Below are 20,950 nucleotides of genomic sequence, written 5' to 3'. Positions count from 1 at the left end.
CTGCTGGAAGCATGTCTGGCTTACAGTGGGTTTTCAGTAAAAAGATGTTGAATGAACAAATTCTCGGGTTCCCTGGGCTAATTGTCTTACACCCACTGCTCTTTCTTGTGGGCCTTGGCTCCAGATAGGTCGAGGGTGGAACTGAAGTGGAAGGAATTTGCTTCTCACTTCCTGTTCGGGACCTGTGAGAAGACTGTCTTCCTGGCATTCTCAGGCCAGGACAGCCCCATGCAGCTAGAACTAGCTGCTTGGGATGTTTGGGAAGTGACTCAGTGAGTCAGGGCCTCTTAGTTTTCCTTGTCCTACAGAGTGGAAAGGACATGTTCTTGCCTGCCTTGGTGAGATGCAAAAGTTTTGAGAGCAGAAGAGCTAGGATTAGGAGGTCATAAATGGCAAAGACTTGCAGCTGGTGTCTCGGATAGGGACCAAGAACTTCAGCAAAGGGAGCTGGGCTGGTGCTCAAAGAACAATGTGGAACCACCTGCTCCTCCAAGCACAAGATGAGCCACTTCTTTGTGGAGAAGACCCACAGCCCAGAGGTCCTCCCTCCCAGCCCCCCACAAAATTGTAGAATTTTCTTGCACAGGCACAACCTCGAAAGAAGGAGGGGGAAAGGAAATGTCTTGGGGAGAAATAACCTTGCTAGAAAGTTTAAACTTTGAATTCAATGAATATTTACAGTAATTCACTATAGACTGAATGAAACCAAAAGAGGCTAAGATAGCTTTAATTGACAAATTCAAGTGTTTTTTTTTTTTCTTTTGCCATTATTGGGCGTATGAATTTAAGGGCAATGTGAGCTCCGCCGCAGATAAGGAAGATAATGCCCTTTTAACAGTATATGTAAATACTAGGTAAACTTAAGTTATCATTCTTCCTTCCCTACCACCATCAGCCCCAAACGATATTTTAGAAAAAGATTTAATGAATAGAAAATAGGATCGGTAAACCTAGACCTGCAGATTGCGTAGGGAGACAGAAAGTTTCACAAAGTCTAAGACACTTGATTATCACTCTTAGTCCTTAACTAGGGACCAGGGCTCTTTCTGTCTTTGGGTGTCTTGAGTGTTTAGCATCTCCTCTGCACCAGCACTCCTGGCCTGGGAACCTTCCCTTTTAGCCCTTCCCTGGTGTACTCTCTACAGACTTGTGTCCCCAGAGCAGAGGGCCTCCACCTCTTTAGAAAACATGCCATTGACTGGGGACTCAGAGATAATGGTGTCCTAGGGGGATAATTCCACTTCCTCTGGTTCTTCCCATATCACGGTGGCACACTCTATTATCCCAACACTTGAACTCAAAATTCCTCTTGTTGCTTTGTGTAGGAAAATATTTGATAAGCTCTTGTGGGTAAACACTGAGATGTGCAGGTTAGCTATAGACAAGGCAAGGAAAGAGACAGGTGGCTGGCTCTGTGTTTGAATTGAATGGGGCCATGGCTGAGGAGATGGGGCTAGGGGTAAGGAGAAGGGGCAGCAACTCAGAGGGAGTGACAAGGCAGTTGATGAATGATTATGCACATTTTATTACATTTACAGACTGCCACCTTCACAAAGCCTTTTGTGAGGGATTTTGCTTTTGCTTGTTTGTATGGTGTGGAAATCATGAAAAGTATATGATAAGCCTCTCTAGGTGGGAAGATGAGAAGATGATCCAAAACTAGGAGCTCTGCAGGTGACCTTGGGAACATAAGGAACCCAGGGATTCACAGCAACGTGGGGGACAGCATTGCGTTTTCCACAAATGATGGAACGGGGGGTTTCAAGACAATCTTATCTAGATTTTAGACCAACATCTGGATTACATTAATTGGAAGTCTTGGCCAAACCTAATACCTCTCCCTCCTCTCTCTTCGCCAATCTCAGTGAGCTCTTGTTTCAGAGGCTTTTCAAGTTTCCATTCCTTAGGTGGAGCTGTTTTCGATTCTCTTCAGAAAACAGGGAGGGAAGGAGGAGGTCCCGCATTCTCTATTTGGGTTTCTCATTTTCAGGGTGGAACCGAGGACCGGTTCAAAGAAGGGTACATGAGAAACAGAAACTTCTCTACGCCGTTTCAAATTAAACTCACGCTTTATTGATTTGGCAGGGAAGATATTATGTGTACAAATATTGAAGGAATTCTCTAATTGAGGGGCTGAGAAGTGTGATTTTGAATCTGGCTTCCTTTTCCTCATTAAATGCGTCTGCTGTGCAGCCTCACCAACTGCTTAGTGTCCAGATCGCTACAGATTTGATGTTCTCTGCGGAAAAAATGCAGTTGTTCCTCTGACTCCTCAAGCCTCTGAAGCTAGTGTGCTGCATTCCAGACACCTTCCACTGTGTCACACTGCATCCAGTGGTCTTTCGTGATACTGTGCTGTGATAAGGACTTTTTAAATATAAAAACGAAGAAACCCCCAAATTTAGATACTTTAGGAGAATAAGAAAACTTTTTTTTATTTAGAAATTAAATTTAGTGGGGTGACATTGTTCAATAAGAGTACATAGGTTTCAGGTGAACATCTCTGTAGCATTTGAACTGTTGATTGGGTTGTGTGCCCATCACCCAAAGTCAAATCATTTTCCATCACTGTATATTTGTCCCTCTTTATGCCCCTCCCCCTCCCAGCCTCCCCCAGTAACCACTATACTTTTATCTGTGTCCATGAGTCTCAGTCTTATATCTTACCTATGTGTGAAATCATATATTCTTAGCTTTTTCTGTTTTACTCATTTCACTTAGTAAAATGTTCTCAACGTCCATCCATGTTATCATAAATGTCACTATGTCATCATTTCTTATGGCTGAGTAGTATTCCATGGTACATATGTACCACATCTTCTTTATCCAATCATCTATTGAGGGACACTTTGGTTGTTTCCATGTCTTGGCCATTGAATAATGCTGTGATGAACATGAGAGTGCATGTGTCTTTGTGTAGCCATGTTTTTGAGTTTTTTGGGGGTAGATAGATACTCAGTAAAGGGATTGCTGAATCATATGGTAATTCTATTCTTAATTTTTTGAGAAAGAACATTTTTTTTTACTCATATAACTGAATGACTCTGGGATAGAGCCTTGCTTCAGAGATGACACTATCCAATGATTCAAATTACTTTAACTTGGTCTATTATACACTTAGAGCTAACATGAGAATATGCATTAAAAATCTCATCAAAATATTCTATTCCTCTGTCTCCTATTTGCTTATGTATGTATCTTCCTGTTTCTTAACTGTCTGCCTGCAATATGTCCACTGTAGATGAACAAGACACACACACACACACACACACACACACACACACACACACACACACATTCTTCTTTTTGGTGGAGTTACTCAGATCTGTGAATTAGTTGGCCTGGCTGGTTTGTAGTCTGATATAAGTTAAACCCCCACTAAAATGCAGTAAATACTTGTGCTGGTGCACACAGGTGCTGGTGAAAGTTGTCCTCCTAGCAACTGTGCAATTACAACAAATAACTAAGGAATGAAAAAATGAGACACACAATGCACTTTATTAGGCAACAATCCTTTGTGCCTTCAAGCTTCAAAAATGAATTTCTCATGGTAGATAAAGAAAATCTGTCATTTAAATAACCAAAGAAGATAGCACAGGCAGAATTATTCATCCAGCTATTTTGAAATCTGAGGCTTAGAGCCTGCCTGCTTTGGTTTTGATTTCCAAGTGATACAAGTTTAAAAATTTCATCTGGCTAACATTCCAGGAGAAGGCAGCCCCAAATGAACCTTCCACTATAATACCTTCCTTTTGATTTTTAATTCTAGTAGATATCATACACACAAGTGTTCAAAGCATGTATATACAATTTAAAATAAACAGTAGTGTACCCAACACCAAGATAAAGGCATAGAATATTACCAGAGATTTAGAAGCTTACTAAGTTCCCCTTGCCAAAAACATCTCCTACTTTCTCCATTGAGAGATGATCACTATCCTCTACTTTGTTATTCTCTTGCTTTTCTGGATTGTTTTATCACCTATTTATGCATCCTTGAACAATATATATCTCTCAATTTTGTCTATGAGCTTTAAGCAAGTTGAAAGAATATTGAATATATTCTTATGAAACTTGTTTATTTTGCTTAACATTGATTTAAAATTCATCAACGTTGATGGAGGTAGCTGTAGTTCCTTCATTGTTATACTACTGTACAGTAGTCTATTGTTTGAACATACAAATATATATTTATTTATTATGTTGTTGATGGACATCTTGCCATTCGAGACAATGATGCTGTGAATATTCTTGTCTCCTGGTGCATATGTTTAAGTATTTTATTTGGAGTTGCTAGGTCATGGAAATATATGTATGTATTCTCCTTTACTGGGCAGTGACAAACTGTTTTCCCACGTGGTTGTTTGATATTAGACAACTTAAAAATGTTTGCCAGCCTGATGAGTATGGGATAATAGTTCATTGTAGTTTTAATTTGCCTTTGCCTGATTTCTTATGTGGTTGACACTCCCCCCCCCCCCTCTTTGTACCGTTTTTCTTTCTTTTCTGTTAAGGGTTCTGAAGCATTTAGATGTCCTTTTCTTGTTCATATATTTGATTGTTTTTTCCATTGAGTTATCCATGTTGGATTTCTTATATATAGTTAAGATACTACATTTTCTTCATAATATGTGCTACACATTTCTTCTTCCAATGTGTGGTTTCTCTTTTTACCCTTTCTATGGTCTTGGGATGAATTAAGAATTTTAATTTCATGATGGTCAAATTTACCATTTTTCTTTTGCATCTTTATACATTTTGTGTTTTGTTTAGGTAATCTTTTCTTAACCTGAGGTTGTAAGAATTTTTTCTTATTTAAAAAAAATCTTATAGTTTTATTAATCATATATAAGGTTTTAATGCACCTGGAATAGATTCTCAGGTTGGGAGGCATAAATAATGAAATTTGTTTTCCTATATAAATAGCCAGTAATAGTCCATTTTTCCTCTGCTGATCTTCAATGCTTAAAAATAAATAGATTTTTTTCTTTTATTTATTTATTTATTTATTTATTTTTCTATGCATCCCCCTCCTCCTTATTCCCCTCAACATCTCCCTTGACCCCCTCCCAACAGCACCCTCCTCCCCTTCCTTTCAGGTTTATCCTATCCTATTATCCCCTTTCCCTCTGTCCTTTTTTCCTCTGTTCTGTTTGATCTCTCTTTTGTCTCAATTCCGTTCCTCAGTTCACATTGTTCCTTGGATTCCTCAAATGAATGAGGTCATATGATATTTTTCTTTCTGTGCCTGGCTTATTTCACTTAATATAATAGTTTCCAGGTCCATCTATGTTGTTGCAAAAGGTAATATTTTCTTCTTTTTCATGGACCCATAGTATTCCATTGTATATATGTGCAAAGCTTTTTAATTCACTCCTCCACTGATGGGCACTTGGGCTGTTTCCAGATCTTTGCTATTGTGAACAATGCTGCCATAAACATGGGGGTGCATTTCTTGTTTTGAATCAGTGCTATGGTGTTCTTTGGATATATTCATAATAGTGGGATGGCTGGGTCAGAAGGCAGTTTGATTTTTAATTTTTTGAGGAATCTCCATATTGTTTTCCACAGTGGCTGCACCAGTCTGCATTCCCACCAGCAGTGCAGGAGGGTTCCCCTTTCTTCACATCCTTGCTGCACCTATCCTGTGTTGTTTAGTTAATCAGGCCATTCTGATTGGTGTGAGGTGGTATCTCATTGTGGTTTTAATTTGCATTTCTCTAATGATTAGAGATGTTGAACATTTTTTCATCTGTCTATTGGCCATCTGTATGTCCTCTATGGAGAAGTGACTATTCATTTCTTTTGCCCATTTTTTGATTGGATTGTTTGTCTCTCTGGTGTTGAGTTTTACAAGTTCTTTATAAATTTTGGTTATTAACCCCTTATCAGATGTATTGTCGAATATGTTCTCCCATTGTGTGGTTTGTTTTTTATACTGTTCATATTATCTTTAGCCATACAAAGGCTTTTTAGTTTGATAGAGTCCCATTTATTTATTTATCCTGTCTTTTATTTCACTTGCCCATGAAGATAAATCAGCAAATATATTGCTGTGAGAGATGTCACTGAGCTTACTGCCTATTTTTTCTTCTAAGATGCTTATCGTTTCACGACTTATGTTTAAGTCTTTTATTCATTTTGAGTTTATTTTTGTGACTGGTGTGAGTTGGTGGTCTAGTTTCATTTTTTTTGCAGGTAGCTGTCCAATTTTCCCAACACCATTTGTTAAAGAGACTGTCTTTACTCCATTGTATGCTCTTACCTCCTTTGTCAAATATCAATTTTCCATAAAGGTGTGGGTTTATTTCTGGGTTCTCTGTTCTGTTCCATTGATCTATATGCCTGTTCTTATGCCAGAACCAAGCTGTTTTGAGTACAATGGCATTGTATAACTTGATATCAGGAAGTGTGATATCTCTCATTTTATTCTTCCTTTTCAAGATTGCTGAGGCTATTCACATTCTTTTTTGGTTCCATATCAATTCTTGGAATATGTGTGCTATATCTTTAAAGTATGTCATTGGTATTTTAATTGGTATTGCACTGAATTTATAAATTGCTTTGGGTAATATAGACATTTTAATGATGTTTATTTTTCCTAACCATGAACATGGCATATGCTTCCACTTGTTTGTATTTTCCTTGATTTCTTTTATCAATGTTTTATAATTTTCCGAGTACAAGTCTTTAACCTCCTTGGTTAAACTTACTTCTAGGTGCTTTATTTTTTTTGTTGCAATAGTGAAGGGGATTGTTTCCTTAATTTCTCTTTCTGACAGTTCATTGTTGGTGTATAAAAATGCCTCTGATTTCTCTGAATTAATATTATACCCTGCCACTTTGCTGTATTCATTTATCAGTTCCAGTAGTTTTTTGACTGTGACTTTAGGCTTCTCTATATACAGTATCATATCATCTGCAAATAATGATAGTTTTACTTCTTCTTTTCCAATTTGGATGCCTTTTATTTCTTCCTCTTGTCTGATTGCTGTAGCTAGGACTTCCAGTACTATGTTGAATAAGAGTGGTGACAGGGGGCAACCCTGTCTTGTTCCTGATTTTAAGGGGATTGCTTTAAGTTTTTTCCCATTGATTATGATGTTGGCAGTGGGTTTTTCATAGATGGCCTTTATCATGTTGAGATATATTCCCTGTATTCCCACTTTGCTGAGAGTTTTGATCATAAATGGGTGCTGGATATTATTAAATGCTTTTTCTGCATCTATTGAAATTATCATGTGGTTTTTCTTCTTCCTTTTGTTTATGTGATGAATCACATTGATTGATTTACAAATATTGTATACCATCCTTGCCTCCTAAGAATAAATCCCATTTGATCATGTTGTATGATTTTTTTCCATGTATTGCTGGATCCCGTTTGCTAATTATTTTCTAGAGGATTTTAGCATCTAAGTTCATCAGAGATATTGGTCTATAATTTTCTTTCTTTGTGTTGTCTTTGCCTGGTTTTGAAATCAGAATTATGCTCACCTCATAAAAGGAGCTTGGAAGTCTTCCTTCCTCTTAAATTTTTTGAAATAGCTTGAGAAGGATAGGAGTTATTTCTTCTTTGAATATTTGGTAGAATTCACCATTGAAGCCATCTGCCCTAGGGCTTTTGTTAGTTGGGAGTTTTTTGATAACTGTTATGATCTCATTTGTTGTAATCGGTCTGTTTAGGTTTTCTGATTCTTTCAGATTGATTTATGAAAGATTATATGTTTCAAGGAATTTGTCCATTTTACCTAGGTTGCTTAATATTTTGGCATACAATAATTTGTCCATTTGTCTTTGTAATATTTTCTTACAATATTTTGTATTTCTGTTGTGTCAGTTGTTATTTCTCCACTCTCATTTCTATTTTTATTTATTTGAGTCCTCTCTCTTTTTTTCTTGGTGAGTCTGGTTAAAGGTTCATCAATCTTGTTTACCCTGTCAAAGAACCAGCTCTTGGTTTCATTGATCCACTGTATTGTTCCTTTTGCCTCTATGTCATTTATTTTCACTTTGGTCTTTATTATTTCCTTCCTTCTACTACCTCTGGGCTTTACTTGTGTTCTTTTTCTAGTTTTTTTAGATGCAGTGTTAAGTTGTTTATTTGGGCTTTTTCTACCTTATTAAGGTATGCCTGTAGTGCTATGAACTTCCCTCTCAGGACTGCTTTTGCTGTGTCCCATAAATTTTGAGTTGTTATATGCTCAGTATCATTCGTTTCTAGGAATTTTTTTTATTTCTTCTTTGATCTCATTGTTAATTCATTCATTATTTAATAACATTCTATTTAATTTCCATGTGTTTGAGTATTTTTCAGTTTTTCTGTTGTGGTTGATTTCTAGTTTCATGCCATTGTGATCAGAGAAAATGCTTGATATGATTTCAATCTTCTTAAATTTGTTGAGACCACTTTTGTACCCTAACGTGTGGTCTATCCTCAAGAATGTACCATGAGCACTTGAAAAGAATGTATATTCTGCTGCTTTAGGGTGAAAGGTTCTGAAGATATCTATTAAGTCGAGTTGGTCTAGTGTGTCTTTAAGTCTGCTGTTTCTTTGTTAATTTTCTTTCTTGAGGATCTATCTAGTGATCTTAGTGGGATATTGAAATCCCCTACTATTATAGTATTGCGTTGATCTCTCCCTTTATATCCATCAAAGTCTGCTTTATATATTTAGGTGCTCCTATATTAGGTGCGTAGATGTTTAAAATGATTATATCTTCCTGTTGGATTGTTCCCTTTATCATTATGTAGTGATCTTCTTTATCTCTTACTATAGCCTTTGTTTTAAAGTCCATTTGTCTGATATAAGTATTGCTATACCTGCTTTTTTTTTCATTTCCATTTGTATGAAATATTATTTTTCATCCTTTTCCTTTCCATCTATGTGTATTTTTTGTTTTGAGGCATGTCTCTTGTAGACAGTATAAGTATGGGTCCTGTTTTCTTATCCACTCAGCTACTCTATGTCTTTTGTTTGGATCATTTAATCCATTTACATTTAAGGTTATTATTGATATGTAGTTGTTTATTGCCATTTTATTCTTTAAAGCTTTATTCCTCTTTTACTATATTCTTTTCCCTTTTTGTTCTGTTTACAATGGGCTCCTTAACATTTCTTGTAGCATAGGTTTGTTGTAATGAATTCCTTGAGTTTTTTTTGTCTGGGAACCTTTTTAAATTTCTCCTTCAGTTTTAAATGATAGCCTTGCTTGATAAAGAAATCTTGGTTGTAGCCTCTTGTTCTGCATTACTTTGAATATTTCTTGTCATTCCCTTTTGGCCTCAAGTGTTTCTGTTGAGAAGTTGGATGTCATCCTTATGGGGGCTCCTTTTTAAGTGATAGCCTTTTATTCTCTAGCAGCTTTTAATACTTTCTCTTTATCTCTTAGCTTTGGTATTTTAATTATGACGTGTCTTGCTGTAGATTTCTTTGGGTTTCTCTTTAATGGAATTCTCTACGGTTCTTGAACTTGTGTGACTTTTTCCTGCATCAATTTAGGGATGTTTTCATCCATGATTTCATTGAACAAGGTCTCTATCCCTTGTTATTTTTCTTCTTCTTTAGGAACCCCTATGATGTGAATGTTATTTCTCTTTAGGTTGTCACAGAGCTCTCTTGGAGTTTCCTCAGATTTTTTCAGCCTTTTCTTTTTGCTGCTCCGCTTTCATTTTTTCATTTATCTTGTCTTCTAAATCACTGATTTGATTCTCTGCTTCATCTAGTCTGCTTTTAATTGCTTCTAGTGTAGTCTTCATTTCTGATATTGTATTTGCTATTTCTGACTGGTTCTTCTTTATTATTTCAATATAATTTTTGGTGCTTGTAATCTCTTTATTTATGTGCTCATTGTGTCCATCCATTGTTCTAAGATCTTTCAGCATTATAATAATCATTATTTTAAACTCTGCATCTGGTAGTTTGCTTATTTCTATCTCACTCAGATTATTTTCTGGGAGTTTCTCTTGTTGATTCATTGGATTGCACTTCTCTGTCTTCCCATTTTGTCTGTGTATATCCTTCTCATTTGGGTGTATTGTTTGTAGAGCTGGCTGAGTCTATGGTTGGTGTTGTCTGCCTCCAATTTTCAGTTGTGTTATTTCAAGGTCTTTTTGATTTGGCATCAGCTGTTGTTTCATAAATAGAATTTTTAGTATTTTTACAATGTTTCATGAGTCTACTTGTCTATTCTTGCATCAACATCCTTCTATCTTAATTACTATGGCATTATATAATATTAAGTCTTGATATCTGATAATAAACCATCTACTTTGTTGTTATTCAGGTTAGTCTTAGTATTTTTGGGGTCCTTTGTTCTTTCACATACATTTTAAAATCAGCTTTCCAAGTTTCATGAAAACCCTGTTAAGAATTTGATTGGGATGTCATTGAAATTGTGAATACATTTGGTAAACATTAAAATTTCTATTATATATAATTTATATTTGTTCCAATCACTTAATGTCTTTTAAGGAGTTTTATTTGTAACAAAATATCTTTTGTTAGTGCTATCATTACTTAATTTTTTGTATTTTTTAGTTGTTGAACATCATAGTTTTTAAAAATTTACATTTTCTAATTGTTGCTGGTGAATAAAAATGCAATTAATTTTATATGTATTTTTAAATCCAGTATCTTGCCAAACTATATTGACTTTTCTCATAATTTACGTAAATAGGATTATGTAAATAGAATAGTATTAAATTTTTTTTATTTTTGCCCATCTTTGTTTCTTTAATTTTAGTATTTAGTCCATTTACATGTATTGTAATTACTGATATATTTTGAGGTTATTTCTAAATCTTATTATGCTTTTGAATTTGTATTACCTTTTCAGTGTTTTTTTCTCTCTCTTTCTCCCCCTCTCCTTGACCATTTTGCATTGATACTCTCTCCCCAACTCCTTTTCAATACTTCCATGCAAAATTATCTCTACCTTCCTTCAAAATAAGAGCCAGTATTCTCAGAATTTACCTTTTGAATCAAATTTCCCAGGTAAAACTGGGCCCTTACAATATTTCTGTTTATATTTTCTCAAAAGTATTATCTCCTCCCCTCGTTTTTAGGGGCTTTCAAATATATGATGGATCTTATTTGCCAGTTTTCTATTTTGACCACTTTCTCTCTAATCATTTTTATTTCTGTCTGTATCTCATTTTTATCATATCTTTTTTGGTTTGTTTTCTTGCTTTTGTTCATTTAAAAACATTCTCTTTTGGGGACTTTGTAATATAGTCTCTATTTAGCAGGGGTTTTCTTTTTTTCTTCAACATTTTTTTTTGTATTAATGAACTCTGTTCTAGTTCTTTTCTTTTTTGTATATTTCTGTTCACTTTTTTATATTTTGGAGACTAGGGTTTTTTTTTATTACAAATAAATGTTTGAGAATGTTTAGTTCCATTTAGAGTGTTGTATTACAATTTTCTTCTGCTTTGTAGTTTCTCTAATTTTTAGGTATTTCATATAAAGTTCTTAGCTCAAAGGCATTCTCTTCTGTTGGTATAGTTAAGTGCAATATTTATTTATTTATAATTTAAAATTTTTTCAATTTTACTTGACATATAATATCACTAGAAAGCCCGGCGGTCATACGAAATGACCGCTGTTCTAGATATTATAAATTGTAATTAAAATGATTTGTGCAAAGGTGTCTGCTAATTCATACTGAATTACCCAGGGCAGGCAGCGAGGACACCCCTTTGCTTACTGCCCCATGGAGTTTCCCCCTTCTACTTGCTTAATTGCTTAAAGTAGAGTGCAATGAAGAAAACCACTGGCGGTACATTTCTTAAGAGCCACCACTAGCTCAATAAATAAAGATGATTTAAATAATAAAATGTTAATTCACATGTCAAAGATCTCTTTGTACACAACATTTCTTGTGTAGATATTTCCATCATTTTTAAGCTCGCCTTGCAGAGGACCATCAATTATTTTTAATTTTACATCTGTTCTTTCACGAACTCTTGAACAGGCAACGTAAAGTTGACCGTGTCCAAATGCAGGCTCAGGTAAAAAAAATGCCAACACGCTTAAGCATTTGGCCCTGAGACTTATTGATGGTCATAGCAAAGGCAAGTTTTACAGGAAATTGTCTACGTCTCAATTGAAATGGCAACCCTGTTTGAGATGGAGCCAAATCAATTCTTGGAATGACATGTATTTCACCTTTAGAGGAGCCAGTCAAAGACTTAGCTATTATGATATTATTTTTCAATTGGAGAACCTCTAGTCTTGTACCATTGCAAAGACCCCTTCTGGTGTTAAGATTTCTTAACAGCATAATAATTGCTCCAATCTTTAACCTCAATTTGTGAGGTGGCATGCCAGAAGGCGGGACTATTTGAATGCCGTGGCAACTTCACCCCATTGGCTAGTACAGTTATGCAAGCAACCAGTAAGCTATCGGCGACAAACAGACACTTAAGCCGCATATAATAAAGATATTGGCCAGATGTATAACACAGTGTTTAGCCATTTATATAACTTATGAAGTGGTTACTCCAATAAATTTAGTACCAATCTGGCACCATACATAGTTATTACAATATTATTAACTATATTCCTTTTGCTGTAGTTTACATTTCAGTGACTATTTTTTTTATAACTAACAAGTTTTGCTTCTTAATCCCTTCTTAAATGGATGACATTATGATGGTGGTTGGGAAGTAGAGATGCTGGCATGTCTTGTCATTCTCTTTTATTTATGCAGAATCATTACTTTTCTCTTCTTACTCCTTTTTTTTTCACTTCCACATATTAAAAGGGTACTTCCTCCCCTTCTATTCATTTTCTTTTTTCCACAAGCAATGTTTTTCCAATAATACTACTGTCAGTTTTGCTGAATTTCTTGTAACTGGTGCTGTGATTCACTGAATTCTAGATTTATGTTTGCTATTTTAGAGCTTAGCATTGAGCATTCTTTTTATGGGAATGATTTTGTCCTTTTCTATGTCTTCTATTCATCTCTCTTCCAAGGAATGTCTTAAGACTGCCTTCCTACTGCTTTCCACCCCAATAGGCTTGCAAGTGGCAATGGGAGATCTAGAAGTATCTCTGTTGGAATTTAGTATTTATTTTTTTACTTAAAAGTAATTTGAAGTATTATCTCTTGTAGCATGTGTGGGTTATTTGTTCTCCTTTTTAATTTGATGATTTTGGAGAGGATATATGAAGAAATTTAGATCCAGATAGTTGCCATTATCTTAGTGTCAATAAGAATGCCTTTAAATATCTTATTGTGAAAAAACTCTTATATACATATAATATCAATACTCATATAGGAAATTGGCCAGAATCAAGTTACAAAGGAAAAAAAATACAATGGCCAGCAAATATATGAAAAATATGTAGTCTCTCTAATAATCAGAAACATTATCAATTTCTCATTCTCAATATAAAAAACCCTACTTTTTAGATGTCTACTCTTAACAAGGAAGTATAAAACCTGACAGTCTTATATACTCCTAATGGTAGTATAAATTGATAAAATTTTACCAGAGGGCAATTCAAATATAGACAAGAAACCTTTAAAATGACATATATTCTTTTATCTAGCTACTCATTTCCAGATATATTTGCAAAGAAAATAATCATCAAGCTACTAATAGGGTAAATCAGTTATTTATTAGATAATGTTTTTGATTTATAAAAGTCTGTTATCAATCTACATAGCCATCCACAAAGGCTTGTCCAAGATGAAAAATGATGTGAACCTATGTTTATTGAAATAAAAATGAATTTCTATGATTTTATTAAGTAATATATATCATACTTACAAAGTAGGATTATGTATTAATTTTACATTTAAGTAAATGTAAATTTACACACAAACACATACAGAAAAAAGTCTGGAAAAAATATACCAAAATTTATACTGTGGTTATCTTAGTGTGGTGAGATTATGTGTTATTTATATTTTTTCTTTCCATATACTTTTCTCAATTACTTGCTTGCTAAAAACATTTGACATATATGACTTCTGCATAAAATCATTTTCATTAGAAAATTATGATGGATATTGAGATCAGTGTTAAATTATGCTGATACAATTTAAGAACAATCTCTGAGGCGTGACTATCTAGGCTCCATTTATATTTGAAATGATCTTAAATGGATTCTGAAGGCAACTTTTTGACCCTAATAAATCCTAGAATATTCTTGACACATTTAGGGTTTAAGATTAGTTGTATATCTCCCTTTCTTCCCCCACTCCCATTTCTCTTATCATGTGAGCCAACTTGTGGACTGCAGATATTGTTAGAAAGTAGCTATGAGCACAGCAGTTTAATTTATCAACACTAGTACTTCTGGAATGTACCAGAAGTAACACTGTGCTTACTCAATGGTAAAATATAATCTACCAAACCCATCCTCCAAAAGAAACATTATTTTCTGTGACTTTTTACCAGCTAAGATTTCTCTCCTAGTTAAAAAAAAAAAAAAGTCAGCTAAAGTCCACATTAATGAAATAACCTTATCTTTCAACCAGCATACATAAAAGTAGAAAGTACTATCAGGTTCTCTACAACACAACTCATTTCTCCATTTATCTTGTGGCTTCTTCCCTCATCCATGGTGCACTGCAAGGAGCCCTAAGTGAGAATCAGGAGACCTTCCGTCTGGTGGTTCTCACGTGGCGAGACTTGGGACAAAGCACTTAATTTCTCTGGCCTATTGATTGTTTGTTTTTGCTTTTTATATTAAAGAATGTATAGGGAGGTGATGAGTAGATGTTTTGGACTTTCTAACAACTCTAATATTCTGTGAGTTAATAATTTTTTATTTATTAATGTACATCTTGTAAGCCAGGTAGTTATACCTGCTGGGTTTGGTTTTCTTTACTTCATCTATGTGAAACTTAAGGTTGGTAAGCATAAATCATTTTAAAATTACTTCTTAATGCATACTCAATAATTAGAGTGCATTAAAGATTTAAAAATGCTTTGAAAATAACTTTCAAAATTGTTTTAGCATCATTTTCATATTTGCAAAAGAATGAAAAGATTCCCTTTGTCAACTAGAGGCAATAAGAATATATGTTGATTTCTTGCTTTGATAATTCTTTATATTTTATTTTATTTTTATTTTTTTTACAAAGACAGAGAGAGAGTCAGAGAGAGGGACTGATAGGGACAGAAAGACAGGATGGGAGAGAGATAAGAAACATCAGTTCTTTGTTGTGTCTCTTTAGTTGTTCATTGATTGCTTTCTCATATGTGCCTTGACTGGGGGCTACGCAGGGTGAGTGACCCCTTGCTCAAGCCAGCAACCTTGGGCTCAAGCTAGCTACCTTGGGCTTCAAGTCAGTAACCTTTGGGCTCAAGCCAGCGACCCCATGCTTAAGCTGGTGAGCCCCTTCTCAAGCTGTATAAGCCTGTATGACCTCAGGGTTTTGAACCTGGGTCCTCCACTCCCAGTCTGATGCTCTAACCACTGCACCACCACCTGATCAGGCCACTCTGATCATTCTTGCCAAGATGTAGTGTGTGGGCACAGCTGAGTGTTTAAGTTACCATCCTGGCAGGGGTAGGAAGAAGCAGAAGGTAGATTTCATAGCTAGACAGCATCTTTTCTAGAATTACATTCCCATTATCAGGCAGGAAAGGAAATGTTTGGACATAATTTAAAAAATAATAACTGTCAGGTTTTATATTGACTCCTGCTAATTATTGTTATAGAAAAGTATTTGTATAAAAAATTTTGTGTTCCTTTTAATTATTCCAGTTGCTTCCTTGTCTATCTTAGAGAAGTCATTTGAACTCATGAGGTTTGTTTCTTCCAGCTATTAAATCTAAGATAACTTTTTGTACTAAGATTCATTATATATACATCAAAATAAAATAATATTGGTAAGAAGGACTTTTTACCTTTATTCTTATTGCATATGTTTACTGTAGGAGAATTAGAAAATAGAGATAAGGAAAAAAAGAAAACCTATAATTTTACTACCCAGTGATAACTGTTGTTAATATTTTGGATGTAATCTTTTTCTATGCATATTTTTCCCCAGTGCAACTCAGAATATATTCTCCATGCTGTTTTATGACCTGTGACTTATTTAAGAACATATCAAAAATAGCTTTGCCTATCATTTAACAACTATGATAGTTTACATTATTTTATACATATTAATTGCACAAATAGAGATGGATGTTTTAAATATTTATTTTATCTACCTTCTGAAAGGAAACATAAAATTGAATACCCTCACTTATATTATTACATTTTTTATTGTTCTATTTTATAAACAGTAAAATTCATCTCTTTTTTATGCAAAGTCTTATAAAAAAGCATGTAGTTATGTAAAAATCACAGAAATCAAGGTACAGAGCATTTCTATCAGCTCAGAATGTTCTGTTATGACCCTGGCCGGTTGCTCAGTGGTAGAGTGTCAGCCTAATGTGTGGATGTACTGGGTTTGATTCCCGGTCAGGACACACAGGAGAAGCAACCATCTACTTTTCCACCCTTCCACCTCACCCTTCTCTCTTTTTCACTGTCTCTCTCTTCCCCTTCTACAGCCATGGTTTGACCCAGGTGCTAAGGATGGCTCTGCAGAACCTCTTTCTCAGGTGCTAAAAGACTTGGTTGCGAGCATGCCCCCAGATGGGGGTGCATGCAGTAGATTGTCTCACTGTCTCCCTTCCTCTCACCTGGAAAAGAAGGGGGAAAACGTTCTGTCATGTCCCTTTGCCATTAACTTGCACCTGACTCCCAGATCCTGGCAACCACCATCTTTTGCCTGTCCCCATAGTTTTCCCTTTTCCATAATGTAATAGACATAGACATAGAATATGTCTCATAGAGTATGTAGTCTTCTGAGTCCAGCATCTTTCATTGAGCACAGTGCAGTCACCCAGTTGCTGTGGGTTCTAACACTTTGTTCTTTTTATTTCCAAGTGTTGTTCCATTGTTTGGATGCACCATGGTTTGTTGACCTGTTTACCAGTTAGATGACATTTGACTTGCTTCCAGTTTTCACAATTATGAATAAAGCCACAATATATATATATTTGCATTCAGATTTTTGTTTGAACATGTTTTTATTCTGTTGTACCCAAGAGAGGTTTGCCAATCATGTAATAAGTATATGTATAAATTTCTAAGAAACTGCCAAAGTATTTTCCAAAATGGGTGAACAATTTCTCATTTCTAGCAGCAATGCATGGACCTTCTAACTGCTCTGCATTGGTATCAGCACTGGGTATCGTCAGGTTTTTCCCAATCTAGTAGATGTGTGGTGGTACTTGATCATGGTTTTAATTGCCATTTACACAATGACTAATGATATTGAGTATCTTTGAATGTGCGTATTTGATATTTGCACACCTTGTTTGGTGAAATGTTTATATCTTTTGTCCAATTTTTAATTGGGTTGTTTGTTGTTATTACTGCATTTTGGGAGATCTTCATGTGTTTTGCACTTCATCAGGCAAATACCTAAAATATTAGTCAAGTCCCTTCCACAGAATCTTTACAAACTGACTGCATAATGAAATATAGGCTTATGAAGCTAGTCTAATCTTTCTTGCAATGTAATTAAAATAGAACATAATAAGATCAAATAGGACTGTTTTTAAAATCGAGATATAATTGAGATATAATACACTAAAACTTTAAAAATAAATTCCCTTCAAAATCTCTACAAGCTTCCATGTATTTGCTGGTTCTTCTCCTTGTTATAGATTATGACATTTCTCCTTCAAGATGGCTGAATCAAATATTTAGGGGATAACCTGGGTATATAACCATCATTTACAAACATGGTTTCTAGGCAAAAAAAATGTATTCTAAAAGTCCAAGAACTATACATTGGGACTGTCTTCTAATTCGGATTTTAAATTTTTGAAAAGCTTTAAAGTAAATAAAGTGAAAGGTAAAGAGTACATTCTAATTTTCTTCTAACAGAGGCCAGAATTCCTAGGTAGGTCTGCTCACAGATTAAGAGGAATCTGTTTGCTGATGCACTGGAGAAAAATGGTAAAATTCAACCTGCTCCAAAAAGCACGGATTATCTTCAAGCAGAGTTTGTCATCTCAGGTATTACAGATACTGGTTCTTTAGTAAAACAAATTTAGCACAAAAAGTATGGCTCCCTCCCCTTTTTAAAAATTCAATGGCATGATTATTTTATGTATTACTCACAATGGCATCAAAATGAGTGATATTCTTAAAATACCTACTAGGTAGCAGATAGGTATTAGCACTTTTCTTAATTAATCTCATTCCCATAACAACTCTTTGAAGTAGGTAATTCATCTCCATTTTATAGATTGGAAAACTGCGATTTAGAGAGGTTATATAATTTGCTCGAGATCTCACAATTAATAAGTGATGGATCCGGAATTCAAATCTAGTTCTGACTCACTCCAGAGCCCACTGTCCCTTGATGATTAAGTTGACTTTTTGGCTTGTAAAATAAATGATGAATGGGACAGATATCTTTCTTTAAAGATAAAGAAAAAGAGAAAAAAAAGGGAATTAAAGGGGAATGTAAAAGATTATTTAAGGTAAAATTCAATGACCTACGAATGAAAACTTTAAAGAGGTGAATGTGTTCTGCCAAAAGAAAAAAGACAAATCCTTGAAGAGGAAAATGGGATAGGGCATACATAGGAAAGAGACATTAAATGTATGAATTTCTCTTTCTGACCACTAGATGACACTATTGACAGAAAACACCTTGGTTGCTGTGGGGCGGTGGTGATAATGGTGGGAGCTTGAGGCAGGGAAGGTGGGAGCAGGATACTGAAGAAGGTTGTATGAGAAAGTAGCAGCTTATCTCCATAACAGGCATTCAAAGAAGTCAGATGTCATGTCAATCTCATGGACAATATCTTAATGAACAAAAAAGTACAATGTAGTCTGATCAGGGTCACGGTTGATCTAAATGTGCATCACTGATATGTTGACAGAGCACTGGATCTTGAGCTTGGCTTTTTAGGTCTGGAGCCTGACTCTACCACTACTGTTTGTGCTTTATTAGGCAAGTCACTTTACTCTTCTGAACCTCAGTTTCTTTCTACCTCCGAGAGACATTGTGAAAAGTAAATGGAATAATAGAGGTAAATCACTTAGGATAGCGCCTTCCTCAACCTTCTTGTTAAATCCTATCATTGTTATTATTATTATTAGGTAGAATCTCTAAAAAATGGCAGCTAAATTAAACTAAAAAATGAATGAGTTAACAGTTTCAAAACAGTAAGAGAAAGAGGCTTTTTGGTTCGGATAATAGAATTTATTTTGCTTTTGTTGAGTGTAAATAAAATGTTGTAAGCTCAAATGAGCACTACAGTTTAACCTCTTATATGCCTTTTAGTTTCATAATAGAAGAAAAGAGTTTATATCCTTGTATAGTTCACTAAGAAACCATGTAAGTACCATAATATTCATTGTCAACTACAGGCAAAATTTCAAGATGATAAAATTTACCTTGGATGCTTTCTTAGCTCTCACTTCTATATTGGTGTCCTTCCTTCTCTCTTTCTTTTCTCCCTCCTAACCTGACTTTTCCTTCTCTTCTCTCCAAGTCTCCAGTAATCTGATTCTGCTCTCTAACCACCTGCAACCACTCTGCAAAACACCCAGCATGCTTTTCTTCTCAAGTCTTCCCAATCCAAAAGTTGCAAAATTACTCCTTCCTCCTTCCTTATTCCCCTCAAAATTCCAATTTAGTCAATCCCTCTATCTTTGGGAGATCACAAGTTAAATTTGATAATTTATAATAAATTGAAAATGGATATTCTTACTTCCCCAGAAATGTTTGCATTTTGTAAAGATTACACTTGTTATATACCACTTGTTAGTGGTAATAAATCTGTAGTTGATGGGATTTTGAGCTATTTGAGAAAGTTAAATGAATATTTCTGGGCACCGTGGAGGAGAGTTTAGGAGTGCAGAAGTCATCCTTAAATCACAGCACTTAGGTAGCCACCAAGAAAATATAGATCATTGAGAATCACCAAAACTTGATTTTTACTTATTTGATACATTTTAATTTTTCTTCAACTTTTTACCAATATTACTTTTACTTAGGAAAATTAATTTTCCTTCATCTCTTTTTTATTTCTCCATTTTTTCTACATTATTAATGTGGCAGTGGCTCCTGGTTACTTTACAATAGTCATCCTTTTTTTTTTTTTTTTTTTTTTTTTTACCATAGTAATAAAACCCCTACTATTATGGCTACCAGAATAAACACCACATCCAGCAGCTTCTCTTGCAGCTAGGCTGGGCCATTTTTTTTACATTTTGGACAAGAATGTTATACATTCACACAAGAATGTTGTTTGCAACCTAAGGAACTCTTACAGGAAAGCACCACCCATCTCCTTCCCATTTCTCCTTATAGTTGTCTGGAAGGCAGATATGAAAACTAAAGCTCTAGACACTAGTTTGGATCAATGAAGTCCATTTCCTGGGGATAAACCAATAGGATGTAGGAAGGAGCTTGGATTTCTAATGAATCAATCCAGTTAGGGTACCAGCTTTGTACTTCTGACCTCCGGAATGTTGACATAATAGAAAACCATGTGTGTGTTTAAGCTACTGTTAATTTGCGTTTTTGTTACATGCAGCTGAATTTAATTCTAGCTACATGTAGGTAGTAGAAAGTTATAGTTGAACTAAATAACCAGCTCATGAATAATTGTAAATCCATGAAAGCATGTCAGTTATTTATTTATTTATTTATTTATTTATTTATTTATTTTAAATGAGAGAAAGAGACAGACAGACAGGCAGGCAGGCAGGAATGGAGAGAGATGAGAAGCATCAACTTATAGTTGCATCACTTTAGTTGTTCATTGATTGCTTCTCATACATGCTCTGACTGGGGGTGGGAGGATCCAGCTGAGCCAGTGTCCCCTTGCTCAGGCCAGTAACCTTGGGATTATGTTGATAATCTTGAGCTCAAACCAGGATCCTGTGCTCAAGTTGATGAGCCCGTG

Source organism: Saccopteryx leptura, chromosome 6 (assembly GCF_036850995.1).
Source record: "Saccopteryx leptura isolate mSacLep1 chromosome 6, mSacLep1_pri_phased_curated, whole genome shotgun sequence".
Taxonomy (NCBI): domain Eukaryota; kingdom Metazoa; phylum Chordata; class Mammalia; order Chiroptera; family Emballonuridae; genus Saccopteryx; species Saccopteryx leptura.
Note: the sequence above shows the minus strand (reverse complement) of the source record.